General features: G+C 41.5%; 1 protein-coding gene and 1 long non-coding RNA gene across 6 annotated transcripts in view; one reads left to right on the forward strand and one right to left on the reverse strand.

The window, feature by feature from the left end:
- The first annotated feature begins 1,736 nt into the window (after window positions 1–1,736).
- The window catches only part of Gpc5 (glypican 5), a 1,436,787-nt gene continuing 1,419,964 nt past the window's right edge, over window positions 1,737–18,559 (forward strand). Inside the window, exons 1-2 of one of the 3 annotated variants that reach the window (XM_039093413.2) lie at window positions 1,737–1,889; window positions 2,311–2,516. The gene's annotated coding sequence lies outside the window, so the exon portion shown is untranslated. Of the gene's footprint in view, window positions 1,890–2,301; window positions 2,517–18,559 lie in introns of those variants that run through there. The other 2 variants (XM_039093414.2, XM_063274345.1) reach the window with 2 other exon arrangements.
- LOC102548462 (uncharacterized) overlaps window positions 4,703–18,559 on the reverse strand; it is a 30,981-nt gene continuing 17,124 nt past the window's right edge. The window contains exons 3-5 of one of the 3 annotated variants that reach the window (XR_010058040.1): window positions 15,866–15,986; window positions 14,905–14,960; window positions 4,703–4,833 (exon numbers count right to left, since the gene is read on the reverse strand). This is a non-coding gene — a long non-coding RNA (uncharacterized LOC102548462). Of the gene's footprint in view, window positions 4,834–14,904; window positions 15,987–18,559 lie in introns of all 3 variants that reach the window. The other 2 variants (XR_010058039.1, XR_001841516.3) reach the window with 2 other exon arrangements.

The following is an 18,559-nucleotide window of genomic DNA, read 5'->3' on the forward strand; positions in this document are numbered from 1 at the left end:
GGATGGAGATGAGGTGGAGAGTTCGAGGAGAGGGAACTGGGAAGAGGGGTAACATTTGGAATGTAAAGAAATAAAATGAGTAATAAGAAAACAATTTTTAAAAGTTCTTTGAATCATGCTTACTTAAACTGTAGTCTTCTTTCCTGGGTCTTTTTTTTTTTTTTTTTTTTTTTTGCCAAGTCTGTAAACATGTCTAGCAGCTCATGTAGCATTCTTGCCTCCCCCAGTAGCCTGTGGTTTCTTTAGAATAGATAAAGCATATTCCTAACTGTTCTTTAATGGGAGAGCACACCTCCAAGACATGTTTCAGCATTCCACGAGTTCTCATTTGAAGTTGGATTAATGGGAGCCTTGCATGTTGTACAAGTTTCACATGTATTGGTTGTACACAAACTAGCATTTTTGAAAGAATAATTCTTTTTGTAAAATTATGCAATAAGCCAAGTGAGAAAATGCTTTAAGTAGGCATATTTAGGAGTTCTAAACATTTTAGACAGGGAATAGAGCTCAGTGGTAGTGTCTATGTGGCCTTTCGAAGCAGACTATTGGTTTTAGAAACTTTTTGAGGAAGGATTTACTTTCAAAATCTCAGGTCAGAGTAAGGAAACCTGCAATGGAATGTTTATAGCAGTGGGATTTGGTGGGAAGTATTTGGGGTATTATAACCATTTCTATGGAAAACATCTCACCAAATTCCCACAATAGGTGGCTTTTCCATTGTTGAAGTGACCCTATATCCTAGCACTGAATGTCTTTCATATCATGAGGCACTACCCACTATGATACTGTTGGAAAATCCTTAACAAAACTAAGTGGATGTTGGTACCGTGCTCTTGGATCACTGAGGCTATGGTTGGAATAAACACTTCAAGTATTACTCAGTTGTTAGCATGCCACTTCAGTTGAGATAGTGTCTGTCTCCCAAACACATTTGTCCAGTTAGGGTTCCTATCTCTATCTATCTGTCTATCTATCTGTCTGTCTATCTATCTATCTATCTATCTATCTATCTATCTATCTATCTATCAATCATTTTTATTGATTTTTAATTTACATTTCAAATGTTATCCCCTTTCCCGGTTTCCTGTCCATAAACCTCCTATCCCACTCCCCCTCCCCCTTCTTCTATGAGGGTGTCCCCCCACCCACCCACCCTTTCCTGCCTCCCCACCCTGACATCTCTACACTGGAGGGTCCAGCCTTGGCAGGACCAAGGCTTCTCCTCCTCTTGTGTGCTCCTTCTAATACCATCCCCAGCACAACTGTGTTCTCTGTCATTTTGATGTTTTCCTACAGCAGTAAGTGAAACACTTCTTTCCTATGTCACATATCTTGAAAGTTTGCTTTATTAAAACAAGATTAATGTTTGGCAAGTCTTTTTATCTGGATGCTACTGGAGACATTCAGGTTTTCTTTTGCCACAGTTGTTGCAGATAAAGTAATGGCTGGGCCTGCTTTTAAGAAAATTCTCCAACTTTGCAATGACTTCTTTGCTTGGCTTATTAAACAGCATGAAATAAACTAAATAAATTTAATTGTACTTTAGTAATGATGCCCTAATATTCAACATTTGAAAGCCGAAGTTTGCTATGTGGATTATTTTACCTTTTTCTTTTTTCTTTCAGCCATGGGAAGAAGATGTGCTTCTCTCTCTCTCTCTCTCTCTCTCTCTCTCTCTCTCTCTCTCTCTCTCCCTCCCTCCCTCCCTCCCTCCCTCCCTCCCTCCCTCCCTCCGTCCCTCTCTCTCTCTCTCTCTCTCTCTCTCTGGCCAAGTATGAAAACATGTCTAGCAGCTCAGTGTGGACCCATCTTGTATCAGCCAAGGAGACTCCACTGTCCACAAAGCAGCAGCCTAGGGCTGTAGTCAGAAACATTCACCACAACAGTAGGTACAAAGGACCCCGGAGAGTAATGTCTGTAGATATTCAAAACGTTTTAAATGGACAGATCTTGTTTAAAAGGATATTGACAGTGTGCATTATTTCTTGTTCTATGAACTAATGGTTGTCATTTTCAAATTCCTGCCAATTAAAATTTTTATGTAGCACAAATATAAATGATTGGTATTAATTACAAATATTTTAGCCTGTGAAGATTTTTTAAAAAATATTTTTACCAGTGTTCTTTTATCAAGAAGTATTTTAAACTATTTTCTAAATGCAACCCACTGAAAGACAGCCTAAACCATTTCTCCTCAATGGTCAGCCATCATTATTTAAGACAGAAATTACACACATTGTTCACTTGTTTCAGCATTCATCCCATCAAATAACTGTTGTGCTCCCATTCCTGTTTTCTCTTCCTGTAAAGATTGAGCAAGCCAGGCACTGCCACCTTTGGACAGTTGGTGGCTCCCATGCATTGCAGCCGTCTCAGTGCGGCGATGAAGTAGGATGGCTCTCTTCACCCACTCGGAGTGCTGGGAAAGCAAAGATGCAAACTACAGTACATCTCACCACACCGAGATGTTGGCCACATAGGAACTGAAAAGTTTTCAACTCTCCGAACTTCAGAGCGTGAGTTTCTGTTAGTAATTCACTAAGTGGACTGAAAGATCTCAAACATTCTAACAGAGATGCAGTGTCAGCCACACTCTCAGTGAGCATTTCTCTAGGAGTCATAGTAAGACAGAATGAAGAGAAATGAGTGATGGACATTAACACCGCATTTTAATAATTTCAACCCATTGGTGTTTTCTCTCTCCCCCTCCCTCTCTCTCCCTCTCTCCGTGTCTCTCCCTCTCCTTTCTCCCTCTCCCAATGCCCTCCTCCCCTTCATCTCTAACACTCAACACACACGTTCTGTTTACAGCACATCTCACTTTGGACTGGGGACATTATAGGAGCTTAGTGGCTAGTCGCCATGACCTCAGACCTCCAACAGTGAAAGGCAACCCTAGTACTCAGGTTATAGGGAATCTATGCTTAGTGGCAGGAAGTCACGTCGGTGAATGAAACCTTGAGGTTTTCTTCCTGCATTTGGAGTCCTTTCACACAGAGAAGTGGTCCAGAAGACTTAGTTAACAATTCTGATGATATGCAGTTGAAGTATGTAACTTGGCGAGCTGCATCTTCATATTGTTGTCTTGGCAACGTTAGAACTTGCACTATTAAAGAGTTCTTGAATCACTCTAGAGTCTAGAGTGTCCCTTAATCTTTTTGACACACAAGACAACTTTTTAAAAAGTTTGACTTCCAGTTCAGATGCTCCTTTTCCCTATATCAGATTTAGGTTGTGCTTTGTTATTTGGTGTGAAAAATACTGAAAAGCATGATACCCAGAAGATGGGTGTTCATGACAATTAGAATGCTTATGGTAGGAGCTGGAGAAATAGCTCAGCCATTAAGAGAGGACCTGAGTTCTGTTTCAGTTCTCACTCTGCCAGCTACCAGGGGTCCAACTGGCATAGATGTGGCATTTACAAACATATATATGTATGCATAATATATACACACATACTAATACACATTTAAAGACACTGACACATACACATACACGTACAAGTGCATTTACATATATATAACTGGTAAAATGAGATAAAAAAAATTCACCAGAATTCCCTCTTTTCAGTTTGAGAATTCTTGACAAAGTAACTGATTTATGGTAGACCTTTATTTTTTAATTTTTTTAATGTTCATAGACAACTTAGTAGAATGCTCTGAGCCAGAAGTTCTCCAGCTAGGGTAGGAACTTCTGAACACTTCACAAGAGAGATGTTCAGGAAGGGTAGAGACCAAGGTTCCTAGCTGTAAACAGCACTTTAAAAACTACAGTTTCACAGAAAGTGCATGTTACCCCTCTCCCTTGTGCTAATTATTGTTTATTATAAATCATCTAACCAACCAACCACCTTTCAGCATGTAGCTGGCCCACACAGACCGTATCTGTACAGCATCTCTGCAGTGTAACTGTGGAATACTAGGGTTGTGCTTGTGGTGCTGGCATAACAAGGAAAATGATGCCCTTAAAAAGTTGGAGGAGAGCCTTGGGTTTTGTTTGTGTTGTCTGGGCACAAGCTCAAGTTACCTGGGAAGACAGAGCCCCAGTTGGGACTTGCCTCCATAGCTGTCTGTGGCCAGGTATTGGGGGGCATTTTCTCTCTTGAGCCCAGGGTGTATATAAGAAAGCAAACTTTTCATAGACTATGTTCTTCTAGCTCGGCCTCCTTGTCGGCCTCACTGGGAGAGGAAAGCGCCTAGCCTCAAAAAGACTTGAAGTGCCAGGGTCAGGGGTTGGGGGGAGATACCCACAGGGCCCCACCAGTTCAGAGGAGAAGAGGAGCAAAGGATTGTGGGAGGGGAGTGGCCTGGAGGAGGGCAGTGAGTGGGATGTAAAGTGAATAAATAAAGAAAAATAAAACTAAATTTAAAAAGAAAGAAAGAAAGGAAGAAAGAAAGAAAGAAAGAAAGAAAGAAAGAAGAAGAAGAAAGTAGAAAGAAAGCAAACTAAGCCTTTCACAAGGAGCAAGTCAGTAAGCGGCTGTCCTCCATGGCCTCTGCATTAGTTCCTACCTCCCTGTGTTGGCTCTGCTCTGACTTCTCTCAATGTTAGACCATGATATAGAGAGGTAAGATGAATAAACCCTGTCCTTCTCGGACTTCTGGACAGTATGTTTTATAAAAGCAACACAAAGTAAAGTAAAAACATGGGAAAACTAGTTGCCATTGTGAGGGCATAAACCAATAATTATTAGGATTAAAAATTTCTGAAGCTAGTTAATCAGGTTTATTATTTTCCTGGTTGTAAACTGGCTTTCACAGAATCCAGTAATTCTGTGAAAACAGAATCTGGAACATCTGGAACAATAATCTCCACCATCTATTGTCTAATGATCTGGAGATGAAAAAGAAATTAAAACCAAAGTTAGTAACAAATTCTTAAAGAAGTAAACTTACTAGGAAAAAGAAAACTATTTAAGTAATCATCAGCATTTCAGTTTCCAATTAATGATCACTCACCATGTCTAACCACAACTTCTAGGTATGCTTTTGAACAGTAAAAGTTTACAATAAATCAGCAGCCAAAGCATATCATGAAGAATACATAGAGTAACAGAAGGTGAAGTCACATGGTAATGATAGGTCGTGTTCCTGTTTTCACTCTCCACCCCGCTGACATAGGAACAGGTGGCTTACACTTCCGCGTTGAACAGTGTGTAGATGCCTGAGATCTTTTAAGTTATTTTTATCACATGGTTTGACCGCTTGTGTTCAAATACCCTATTGGTTGAAAGGGCAGTGTTCACGGCAGCTCATAGAGCTCTGCGCAGAGTGAGTACAGGTAAGGGAAGGCTGGATTCGGCTGTATGAAGGAAGATTCACGAAGTGGTAATCCCAGAAAGTCTCTGAAGGGTGAACTGGTGAGAGCTAAGCTCCTCCTCTCCAGGGAGACGTATTGCACACGCACGCCTGCACACACGTGTACACACACACACGTGTACACACACACACACACACACACACACACACACACACACACACACACACGGGCTCCAGAAGCCACAGCTAACTCCAGATCCCATTAGGTAGTGCCTGTTGTTGTCGTCACTAAACATGTCAGGCTCCTTGATGGCTGTCATATTTTCAGTTTGAAGTATTTTAGAAAGCCTACCATAAAAATTGATATGCCCTTTCTGCAATTTCTGGGTTCATTTGTTCTTACCATAGACTTCAGGCCCTCAGCATATAATGTTCTTCCTTTCCTTCCTACACTCAGAACACATCGCTTCACCCAAGAGAAGCACTCAATGGCTTCTCTATCATATCCCACTCGCTGTGTCTTTATTCTGAGCTTGGAACCATTATTAAGTAAAATACACTATGTGAACACAGCACTCTGATTCAACAGACAGTGGGTCTGATGACTGGCAGGGTCTTCCTGTGACAGCGGGTGGTAAAGGACGTAGCACGATATGCTGGATAAAAGGGTGAGTCACAGGGATGACATGAGGTTTCATCATGCTACTAGGAGACAAGGGGTTTAGCTTTATGAATTGCTGATGTCTATACTGGTATGTAGTTGAGGCTTGTGGACCATAGGTAATACTGAAATCAAAGAAACTGAAACCGTATAGACCGGAGGCTGCCGTGCAACGGGACAAGAGGCATCTGTCTCCTTTTTTTTTTTTTTTTTTTTTGGTTCTTTTTTTCGGAGCTGGGGACCGAACCCAGGGCCTTGCGCTTCTTTTTTTTTTTTTTTTTTTTTTTTTTTTTTTTTTTTTTTTTTTTTATTAACTTGAGTATTTCTTTTATACATTTCAAGTGTTATTCCCTTTCCCGGTTTCCGGGCAAACATCCCCCTCCCCCCTCCCCTTCCTTATGGGTGTTCCCCTCCCAACCCTCCCCCCATTGCCGCCCTCCCCCCATAGTCTAGTTCACTGGGGGTTCAGTCTTAGCAGGACCCAGGGCTTCCCCTTCCACTGGTGCTCTTACTAGGATATTCATTGCTACCTATGGGGTCAGAGTCCAGGGTCAGTCCATGTATAGTATTTAGGTAGTGGCTTAGTCCCTGGAAGCTCTGGTTGCTTGACATTGTTGTACTTTTGGGGTCTCGAGCCCCTTCAAGCTCTTCCAGTTCTTTCTCTGATTCCTTCAACGGGGGACCTATTCTCAGTTCAGTGGTTTGCTGCTGGCATTCGCCTCTGTATTTGCTGTATTCTGGCTATGTCTCTCAGGAGCGATCTACATCCGGCTCCTGTCAGTCTGCACTTCTTTGCTTCATCCATCTTGTCTAATTGGGTGGCTGTATATGTATGGGCCACATGTGGGGCAGGCTCTGAATGGGTGTTCCTTCAGTCTCTGTTTTAATCTTTGCCTCTCCCTTCCCTGCCAAGGGTATTCTTTTTCCTCATTTAAAGAAGGAGTGAAGCATTCACATTTTGATCATCTGTCTTGAGTTTCATTTGTTCTAGGCATTTAGGGTAATTCAAGCATTTGGGCTAAAAGCCACTTATCAATGAGTGCATACCATGTATGTCTTTCTGTGATTGGGTTAGCTCACTCAGGATGATATTTTCCAGTTCCAACCATTTGCCTACGAATTTCATAAACTCGTTGTTTTTGATAGCTGAGTAATATTCCATTGTGTAGATGTACCACATTTTCTGTATCCATTCCTCTGTTGAAGGGCATCTGGGTTCTTTCCATTTTCTGGCTATTATAAATAAGGCTGCGATGAACATAGGGGAGCACGTGTCTCTTTTATATGTTGAGGCATCTTTTGGGTATATGCCCAAGAGAGGTATAGCTGGATCCTCAGGCAGTTCTATGTCCAATTTTCTGAGGAACCTCCAGACTGATTTCCAGAATGGTTTTACCAGTCTGCAATCCCACCAACAATGGAGGAGTGTTCCTCTTTCTCCACATCCTTGCCAGCATCTGCTGTCACCTGAGTTTTTGATCTTAGCCATTCTCACTGGTGTGAGGTGAAATCTCAGGGTTGTTTTGATTTGCATTTCCCTTATGACTAAAGATGTTGAACATTTCTTTAGGTGTTTCTCAGCCATTCGGCATTCCTCAGCTGTGAACTCTTTGTTTAGCTCTGAACCCCATTTTTTAATAGGGTTATTTGTTACCCTGCGGTCTAACTTCTTGAGTTCTTTGTATATTTTGGATATAAGGCCTCTATCTGTTGTAGGATTGGTAAAGATCTTTTCCCAATCTGTTGGTTGCCGTTTTGTCCTAACCACCGTGTCCTTTGCCTTACAGAAGCTTTGCAGTTTTACGAGATCCCATTTGTCGATTCTTGATCTTAGAGCATAAGCCATTGGTGTTTTGTTCAGGAAATTTTCTCCAGTGCCCATGTGTTCCAGATGCTTCCCTAGTTTTTCTTCTATTAGTTTGAGTGTGTCTGGTTTGATGTGGAGGTCCTTGATCCACTTGGACTTAAGATTTGTACAGGGTGATAAGGATGGATCGATCTGCATTCTTCTACATGTTGCCCTCCAGTTGAACCAGCACCATTTGCTGAAAATGCTATCTTTTTTCCATTGGATGGTTTTGGCTCCTTTGTCAAAAATCAAGTGACCATAGGTGTGTGGGTTCATTTCTGGGTCTTCAATTCTATTCCATTGGTCTATCTGTCTGTCTCTGTACCAATACCATGCAGTTTTTATCACTATTGCTCTGTAATACTGCTTGAGTTCAGGGATAGTGATTCCCCCTGAAGTCCTTTTATTGTTGAGGATAGCTTTAGCTATCCTGGGTTTTTTGTTATTCCAGATGAATTTGCAAATTGTTCTGTCTAACGCTTTGAAGAATTGGATTGGTATTTTGATGGGGATTGCATTGAATCTGTAGATTGCTTTTGGTAAAATGGCCATTTTTACTATATTAATCCTGCCAATCCATGAGCATGGGAGATCTTTCCATCTTCTGAGGTCTTCTTCAATTTCTTTCCTCAGTGTCTTGAAGTTCTTATTGTACAGATCTTTTACTTGCTTGGTTAAAGTCACACCGAGGTACTTTATATTATTTGGGTCTATTATGAAGGGTGTCGTTTCTCTAATTTCTTTCTCGGCTTGTTTCTCTTTTGTATAGAGGAAGGCAACTGATTTATTTGAGTTAATTTTATACCCAGCCACTTTGCTGAAGTTCTTTATCAGCTTTAGTAGTTCTCTGGTGGAACTTTTGGGATCACTTAAATATACTATCATGTCATCTGCAAATAGTGATATTTTGACTTCTTCTTTTCCGATCTGTATCCCCTTGATCTCCTTTTGTTGTCTGATTGCTCTGGCTAGAACTTCAAGAACTATATTGAATAAGTAGGGAGAGAGTGGGCAGCCTTGTCTAGTCCCTGATTTTAGTGGGATTGCTTCAAGTTTCTCTCCATTTAGTTTAATGTTAGCAACTGGTTTGCTGTATATGGCTTTTACTATGTTTAGGTATGGGCCTTGAATTCCTATTCTTTCCAGGACTTTTATCATGAAGGGGTGTTGAATTTTGTCAAATGCTTTCTCAGCATCTAATGAAATGATCATGTGGTTTTGTTCTTTCAGTTTGTTTATATAATGGATCACGTTGATGGTTTTCCGTATATTAAACCATCCCTGCATGCCTGGGATGAAGCCTACTTGGTCATGGTGGATGATTGTTTTGATGTGCTCTTGGATTCGGTTTGCCAGAATTTTATTGAGTATTTTTGCGTCGATATTCATAAGGGAAATTGGTCTGAAGTTCTCTTTCTTTGTTGTGTCTTTGTGTGGTTTAGGTATAAGAGTAATTGTGGCTTCGTAGAAGGAATTCGGTAGTGCTCCATCTGTTTCAATTTTGTGGAATAGTTTGGATAATATTGGTATGAGGTCTTCTATGAAGGTTTGATAGAATTCTGCACTAAACCCGTCTGGACCTGGGCTCTTTTTGGTTGGGAGACCTTTAATGACTGATTCTATTTCCTTAGGAGTTAAGGGGTTGTTTAACTGGTTTATCTGTTCCTGATTTAACTTCGATACCTGGTATCTGTCTAGGAAATTGTCCATTTCTTGAAGATTTTCAAGTTTTGTTGAATATAGGTTTTTAGAGTAAGATCTGATGATTTTTTGAATTTCCTCTGAATCTGTTGTTATGTCTCCCTTTTCATTTCTGATTTTGTTAATTTGGACGCACTCTCTGTGTCCTCTCGTTAGTCTGGCTAAGGGTTTATCTATCTTGTTGATTTTCTCAAAGAACCAACTTTTGGTTCTGTTGATTCTTTCTATGGTACTTTTTGTTTCTACTTGGTTGATTTCAGCTCTGAGTTTGATTATTTCCTGCCTTCTACTACTCCTGGGTGTATTTGCTTCTTTTTGTTCTAGAGCTTTTAGGTGTGCTGTCAAGCTGCTGCCATATGTTCTTTCCTGTTTCTTTCTGCAGGCACTCAGCGCTATGAGTTTTCCTCTTAGCACAGCTTTCATTGTGTCCCATAAGTTTGGGTATGTTGTATCTTCATTTTCATTAAATTCTAAAAAGTTTTTAATTTCTTTCTTTATTTCTTCCTTGACCAGGTTATCATTGAGTAGAGCATTGTTCAATTTCCACGTATATGTGGGCATTCTTCCCTTATTGTTATTGAAGACCAGTTTTAGGCCGTGGTGGTCCGATAGCACGCATGGGATTATTTCTATCTTTCTGTACCTGTTGAGGCCCGTTTTTTGACCAATTATATGGTCAATTTTGGAGAAAGTACCATGAGGAGCTGAGAAGAAGGTATATCCTTTTGCTTTAGGATAGAATGTTCTATAAATATCCGTTAAGTCCATTTGGCTCATGACTTCTCTTAGTCTGTCGACATCACTGTTTAATTTCTGTTTCCATGATCTGTCCATTGATGAGAGTGGGGTGTTGAAATCTCCCACTATCATTGTGTGAGGTGCAATGTGTGTTTTGAGCTTTAGTAAGGTTTCTTTTACGTATGTAGGTGCCCTTGTATTTGGGGCATAGATATTTAGGATTGAGAGTTCATCTTGGTGGATTTTTCCTTTGATGAATATGAAGTGTCCTTCCTTATCTTTTTTGATGACTTTTAGTTGGAAATTGATTTTATTTGATATTAGAATGGCTACTCCAGCTTGCTTCTTCTGACCATTTGCTTGGAAAGTTGTTTTCCAGCCTTTCACTCTGAGGTAGTGTCTGTCTTTGTCTCTGAGGTGTGTTTCCTGTAGGCAGCAGAATGCAGGGTCCTCGTTGCGTATCCAGTTTGTTAATCTATGTCTTTTTATTGGGGAGTTGAGGCCATTGATATTGAGAGATATTAAGAAATAGTGATTATTGCTTCCCATTATATTCATATTTGGATGTGAGGTTATGTTTGTGTGCTTTCATTCTCTTTGTTTTGTTGCCAAGACGATTAGTTTCTTGCTTCTTCTAGGGTATAGCTTGCCTCCTTATATTGGGCTTTACCATTTATTATCCTTTGTAGTGCTGGATTTGTAGAAAGATATTGTGTAAATTTGGTTTTGTCATGGAATATCTTGGTTTCTCCATCAATGTTAATTGAGAGTTTTGCTGGATACAGTAACCTGGGCTGGCATTTGTGTTCTCTTAGGGTCTGTATGACATCAGTCCAGGATCTTCTGGCCTTCATAGTTTCTGGCGAGAAGTCTGGTGTGATTCTGATAGGTCTGCCTTTATATGTTACTTGACCTTTTTCCCTTACTGCTTTTAATATTCTTTCTTTATTTTGTGCGTTTGGTGTTTTGACAATTATGTGACGGGAGGTGTTTCTTTTCTGGTCCAATCTATTTGGAGTTCTGTAGGCTTCTTGTATGTCTATGGGTATCTCTTTTTTTAGGTTAGGGAAGTTTTCTTCTATGATTTTGTTGAAGATATTTACTGGTCCTTTGAGCTGGGAGTCTTCACTCTCTTCTATACCTATTATCCTTAGGTTTGATCTTCTCATTGAGTCCTGGATTTCCTGTATGTTTTGGACCAGTAGCTTTTTCCGCTTTACATTATCTTTGACAGTTGAGTCAATGATTTCTATGGAATCTTCTGCTCCTGAGATTCTCTCTTCCATCTCTTGTATTCTGTTGGTGAAGCTTGTATCTACAGCTCCTTGTCTCTTCTTTTAGTTTTCTATATCCAGGGTTGTTTCCATGTGTTCTTTCTTGATTGCTTCTATTTCCATTTTTAATTCCTTCAACTGTTTGATTGTGTTTTCCTGGAATTCTTTCAGGGATTTTTGTGTCTCCTCTCTATGGGCTTCTACTTGTTTATTTATGTTTTCCTGGAATTCTTTCAGGGATTTTTGTGTCTCCTCTCTATGGGCTTCTACTTGTTTATTTATGTTTTCCTGGAATTCTTTCAGGGATTTTTGCGATTCTTTCAGGCATTTTTGCGATTCCTCTCTGTAGGCTTCTATTTGTTCTTCACGTCTTTCTTGAAGTCCTCCAGCATCATGATCAAAAATGATTTTGAAACTAGATCTTGCTTTTCTGGTGTGTTTGGATATTCCATGTTTGTTTTGATGGGAGAATTGGGCTCCGATGGTGCCATGTAGTCTTGGTTTCTGTTGCTTGGGTTCCTGCGCTTGCCTCTCGCCATCAGATTATCTCTAGTGTTACTTTGTTCTGCTATTTCTGACAGTGGCTAGACTGTCCTATAAGCCTGTGTGTCAGGAGTGCTGTAGACCTGTTTTCCTCTCTTTCAGTCAGTTATGGGGACAGAGTGTTCTGCTTTCCGGCATGTAGTTTTTCCTCTCTACAGGTCTTCAGCTGTTCCTGTGGGCCTGTGTCTTCACCAGGCAGCTTTCTTGCAGCAGAAAATTTGGTCTTACCTGTGGTCCCGAGGCTCAAGTTCGCTTGTGGGGTGCTGCTCACGGGCTCTCTGCAGCGGCAGCAACCAGGAAGACTTGTGCTGCCGTTTCCGGGAGCTTCAGTGCACCAGGGTTCCAGATGGTCTTTGGCTTTTTCCTCTGGCGTCCGAGATGTGTGTGCAGAGAGCAGTCTCTTCTGGTTTCCCAGTCTTGTCTGCCTCTCTGAAGGTTCAGCTCTCCCTCCCACGGGATTTGGGTGCAGAGAACTGTTTATCCGGTCTGTCTCCTTCAGGTTCTGGTGGTGTCTCAGGCAGGGGTCCTGCCGCTCCTGGGCCCTCCCCCACGGGAGCCCAGAGGCCTTATACAGTTTCCTCTTGGGCCAGGGATGTGGGCAGGGGTGAGCAGTGTTGGTGGTCTCTTCCGCTCTGCAGCCTCAGGAGTGCCCACCTGACCAGGAGGTTGGGTCTCTCTCTCACAGGGTCTGGGGGCCTTGCGCTTCTTAGGCAAGCGCTCTACCACTGAGCTAAATCCCCAGCCCCGGCATCTGTCTCTTGAAGGTGAGCTGTAAGCATGTGGACAGTAGATAGCTTTTTGAGCAGAGTGTTTGAGGTTTCTAGAGAAGTGGAGAGGCAGGCAGGCAGGCAGGAGTTGAGATTAAGCTGACTTGTGAGTAGAGAACAAAGGGCAGGCACTGATGGTGGCTAGAAGTGGTTTCTATTTGTTTTGCTTTTCGTTTTGTCTCAATTACTACACTGTAGAGCTCCTCGTGAGGAGCTCCATGGCCCAGGAGGCGGACGATACTGTGAGCACACTCAAGGTTCATTTGACCCACAAGTTTCTGTGTCTAGTAAAGTCTGCTGGTAAAACAGTTTGACCTCCCAAATTAATTCCCACTTAGATAGATATTTTTATGAAGCTACCTCTACCCTATTTATTTTGCATTTTCAGGATTAACCAGAAAAGGAAATGACAATAACAGTATTATACAATGGCTTCTTTTCAGTGAAAATTTAAAACTATTGTATGCAATATTTTGTACACAGCATTAAATATTATGAATCAGAAATAGACAATAGAGAACTCAATAGCTGGAGTCGAACCTGCACTTAATATTTGAGTAAGAGTAAAGCAAACCAAAATATGATCTTCTCAGCTTTCTCTCTACGTGATTTCTTGAGGTGTGTGTAGGTATGTATACGTGCATGATATTTGTATGTTTTCACTCTTAAGAGCCTGCTGTAGTTTATATAACATATATAAGCTTTAAACAGAACATTTGTTTAATTTTTTCCTAAGAGATGATTTTGTGTATCTTGGGCTGACCGGGACCTGTCTAGAGGCTGAGGATGCTTTTGAGCCTGCGATACTCCTGCCTCCACCTCCCAGGGGCTGAGATTAGAGACATTGGCCATCATGCTTGGTTTATGTGGTACTGGGATTGAACAAGTTTGGGCTCCTTTGAGCTAGTCAACTGAGCTACATCCCCAGGTCTGAAACTTCCTGTTTATCAGAAAAAAAAATATTTTGAATGAATCACATTCCCACATGTAAATGCTTTGAGGGTTTGCAATGAACCCTTGACTGACTCATTCCGTGTACAAGGAGTTCACTTTATGAGAGGTGATAAATCAAGACATGTGAGCTATAATCCTCAGTAATGAAGTGATAAATGCCACACAAGAAGAACAAATGCATCTTATGAAATTGAGAAAGGGATCATGGCATCCGGAAAGGCAGAATGATACAATTTTAGACCATTGAGACTAAGGGTTTGAGATGAACATCTTTGGAAAAAGTACAAAGTTGGGAAGAGAAACTCTTTGGTTTCTATGAAGTGCCTATAAAACAGGGCAGTTGCTCTAGGGAAATGATTCAGTTACTAGTGTGCTTACCACACAGTCATGAGACGAGGACCTTAATCCACCATGAAAATCTACATAGAATCTTCTTAAATGCTCAAACTAAAACAAACAAAACAGAATGCCAGAAGAGCCTTGCTGTGGGCTTGTAATCCCCACCCTGCAGATCCGTGGGGCTAGCTAGTCAGGTCGGCTACTCAGGAGTTTGCATACACTGAGAGACCCTGTCTTGAAATACAACGTAGATGGTTCTTGAAGAATGCGTATGCATCTCTGCATGTGTACACGCGCGCACACACACACACACACACACACACACCACCATCACCACCATCACCACCACCACCACCACCACACAATAAGGAAAATAAAAATAGAGAGGAAACAGCAGAATTGGTTCTGATTCTGTAGGGTGGAGGCTCAACTCAGAAAGACCCCCAAATGGAAAGCTAGACAATGGCAGAAGGAGTATAGTTAAGAATGGATATAGTGAAGCAGACAGGTCTTTGTCCCTGATCTCGTTCTGCCACTAACTAGCTGTGTGATCTTAGGAAAGGTACTTAACCTCTCTGTGCCTTGATTTCACGTGAGTAGCAGGGATTATAATCATACTGCTATAGGCAATAAGGCGGATGTAATGGAAGAAACGTGGATCAAGCCCTGCTAGAAAGTGTGGACTGCAAACAGCATCCTGTAAAGGCCCCTGCTGGCTTTAGTGCCGTTAGGTTGTGACGTAAGATGGCCTCACATGTGCTTTCTGTGCGAGAGAGTGTTCATTCCTTCCGCGCCGAGATCTTCAAGGTGAACTACTTACTGTCATTCCATGGTAGCCCAGGCTTGCCTTTCATTCCTGAAGCTGTCTGTCTTGCACTGTGTGCATATGTGGGATAGGAAGACTGAAAATTAATCATGTATATGATTATTTCAAATAAATCTTAATTAGAGAAAATAAATGACTCTGTTTTGAGCAATTAAACCTTTTATGCCTTTTGTTTTTCAAGAGATTTTAAACATATCTCTCTCTCCCCCAGTGTTGCATATTTTCATAGCAGCCAGAGAGATTATTTAGCTCAGCTCCTCCATGACGTCTGGAGGGTCTGAGTGTGTAGCATGGCCGGTTCAAAGTGACAGATCCCAAAGATATAGGGATATCTTGAAATCACACTTTTATACAGAGCTGTGACTTCTCCCTCATCATGACCTGATTTTTATCTAAGGTAATCTAATATAATTAAAAGTGAATTACTCTTTCTAAGATGCTTAACACAAAAATCACTTTGAAGGATGTTATGAGGATTCTCTGTTGTATAATAATATAGCAACGGGGAAATGTGTTACTTACAGAATTATGTAAATTAGCATACAAAGACCACCCCCAAATGTCCAGAACATTTGCCCTCTGGTCCTTTTGGTGTTTTAACTAGTTATTAAGATTTATTGTTCACAGTGCCACATTAGCTGTTCAGACTGGGTTTCTTTTGCTGCCGGTCTGCGGCCTGCTGAGGTCAGGAGGGTCGGTGCAGGGGACATTTTGGAGCAGAAGAAAACTCAGGCAAGAAGAGAGATGGGGACTTCTTTGGAATGCCTTAGTATGCCTGCACCTCAGTACTGCCTTACTGACTGGTTCCTGGGGTTGCATTAAAGCACATTAATTAAGTTGGATATAAAGATTCATGTTTAATAAAAATGTACTGAGCTACATGATGTTCATCCTTAGGTCCAGTGAAATAGCAGAGAATCTCCAGGGCTGGAGGCGAGGAGGCTGTAGTGGTTACCTTTTTGTGTGCTGCTTTTCCTTTCTCTAGTGGTAGAGAATGTAGTGTTTCCTCGGAAGGACAGTGCGGGTTTTATCTGTACTACTTCTTTCTGGATTACAAATGTAAACTTGGAAGATATCTGGAACCAGAGTAAGACAGTAACGGACAGAGAACACTAGTTAGCGTTTCTCCAGTTTTGGTTTCTCTATGGAAAGTTTAGTGGAGCTGCTTCTCTGTGCCCTGCACATTCTTCCTCAGAGACCTCCCATCCAACATTCCTGGAGAGGGGTTGAGCTTGCAAAGCATACATTTTATTGACTGCATTCCTTTCCATCATATTGTGGATGTGGTATGCAGACTGTTTCTGTAAGTGCTCTGAGTGCATAGCAGGGTTTCCCAGACACCGCCTTCCAACACTCCCTCATCCCCACGACTTAGAGTAAGACATCTGTGGCTCTCCTTTACTTTTGTCTGATTGTACTGCACTGTGCAATATTAAGGATGCGTGCTATGCGCTAACATAAGGAACAGCCCCCTTCTTCTACATCCTGCCTGGAAGCCATTGTCACTTCCTTTGTGAACTCTGGGCAGGGCAGACTTAGCCCTTTATGGTACTTAACTTGTTTATGTGCTGATCTAACCATCTGAATTGTAAATTTTGAAGGCAGCCACCGTACTTGATTCACCTCTTCACTCCTAGTTCTAAACTTGGAATGGCGCCTGGCATGTTTGACATTCAAGTGAGTCATTGAGGCGATTTCGGATATCCTGGGGGTTGAAAGGGAGGTCAGTGTTCAATGCTCACATGTTCAACTGTGAGCAGAGCTAGCAGACCTCTCTAACTGTCTTTCGCTAGCTCATGTCTATGAAACATCTGAGAAGCGAGGACAAGGGATATAGAATGCAGGGAATATGTTTAGGATCATGACTTCTTTTTTTCTTGTAGGAGCAGGATAAGCTAACGAGGGAGCGCTAAGGCACAGTCTAAAAGCATGTCATTGCACTGCTGGACAGGTTTCTTGCATTTCTCTTGTGCTCACACTTGGATTGAAAAAATAAAGCAGATGGTCAGAGTACGTGATTGTAGATATTTCTCTGAAGACTATGTTTCCTCTTCATAAAGAGCAATAAAGATCATTCTGTTTTTAATTTCCATGGCTAATATGTGATGGACCCAGTAATCCGTATGTTGATTTGCATAGTACGTATAGTATTTGTACATATTGGTCCATCTGAACATAGTGACTTAGAACTAAGACTGGGTAATGTATATTTGTTTGACTTTCATTTTAAATTGTACCTTAGTGAATGTATTGATTATTTTCTGAGATTGTTGTTCAGATTTTCTAATATTATTCTATGGCTATTAGACTAGTAGACAGTGTGATTTAAATTGGGAAGTTTGTTCACTTTCAAGTTCTGAGAAGCAAACAAGTTCCTTCCCTTCTTAAAGTCATCGCCAGCCTTCACAGATGCACTCAAGCCATTGGGGAGAGATACGTGGGCTCACTGTCCTCTCTAACAGAGCACGGCATAGCGCTGCACCAGGTAGCTGGCCGGCCACACAGAGCTAATATGAAGAAGGCTATTGTTGGGATGGAAGGACACCTGGAAAAGAGGTAGAGGCAGAGGAAGGACGGGCAGAGAAGAGCAAAAAGAGAGGAGAGAGGCAGAGGGAGGGAGGGAGGGAGGGAGGGAGAGGGACAAGGAGAGGGGAGGAGAGAGAGAGAGAGAGAGAGAGAGAGAGAGAGAGAGAGAGAGTAGAGAAAAGGTAACAGGCAGTCTTCTTTTTTTACCTGACTCCTGGCACTAGGTAATTATTGGGCGGAGCCTAGAGGAATTGCTAACACTCATCTCCATTCATTTACTTTCTTTCTTTAAAATAATGTTTCTACTATTATTTATTATTATTTTTATGTGTTTATGTAGATGATGTATGTGGGTGGATGGAAGTCTGAGTACAAGCTTGTGGGTTCGTTCCTTCTGACTTTCACACAAAGAAGTTCCAGGCTGTGAGAAAGCTCCTTTGCCAGCCCATCTGCTAATTCACATTCCTTTCCTTTCTGTCCTGGAATTTGCTCTGAAGACCAGGCTGGCCTCGAAACTCAGAGATCTGCCTGCCTCGGCCTCCTGAGTGCTGGAATCAAAGGCATGCACCAGCAGCGGCGGCTGTACGGATTCACTCTCCGGAGGAAGTATGTGCCTAGTCTCCTAGGATCATTGCTAATCCTTGCAAGGTGCTATGTCAAATCTTTGAAGCATTCATTCAGTTATTTACTGGAAGTGTAAGTGGCTATTGTCTGTATTCTGGGGGAAGCTTAAGAGTGTCTTAAAGAAACAAAGCAGAATGTTAGGATAACCTAAGCAGCAGTACATTATTAATCTGCTAATCATAACAAAAGAACATGCTTGACATGGAAGATGAGAATAGGAGATGCATGATGGGAAATCTTGTTGATGAGTCAAAACTGAGAAAGAGGAGGAAGGAACTTCAGGCTTTCCCGGTGCTTAAAAGTGTAACTGGCCAAGGCATATTTTAGATAAAGTGAGAAAAGTGTGTTTATAGCAAAACAATAAAAGTTCACTAAATTTAAATGTTGAGCCCTATAAGTCTTAAGGAGAAATAGCATGGATGTCCAAAAGGAAGAGAATTAGCATGGGTCCCCACAGGAAGACTGCAGTTTTGTATCAGAGCCAGGAATGGGATTCTAA

This window comes from Rattus norvegicus, chromosome 15 (assembly GCF_036323735.1).
Source record: "Rattus norvegicus strain BN/NHsdMcwi chromosome 15, GRCr8, whole genome shotgun sequence".
Lineage (NCBI taxonomy): Eukaryota > Metazoa > Chordata > Mammalia > Rodentia > Muridae > Rattus > Rattus norvegicus.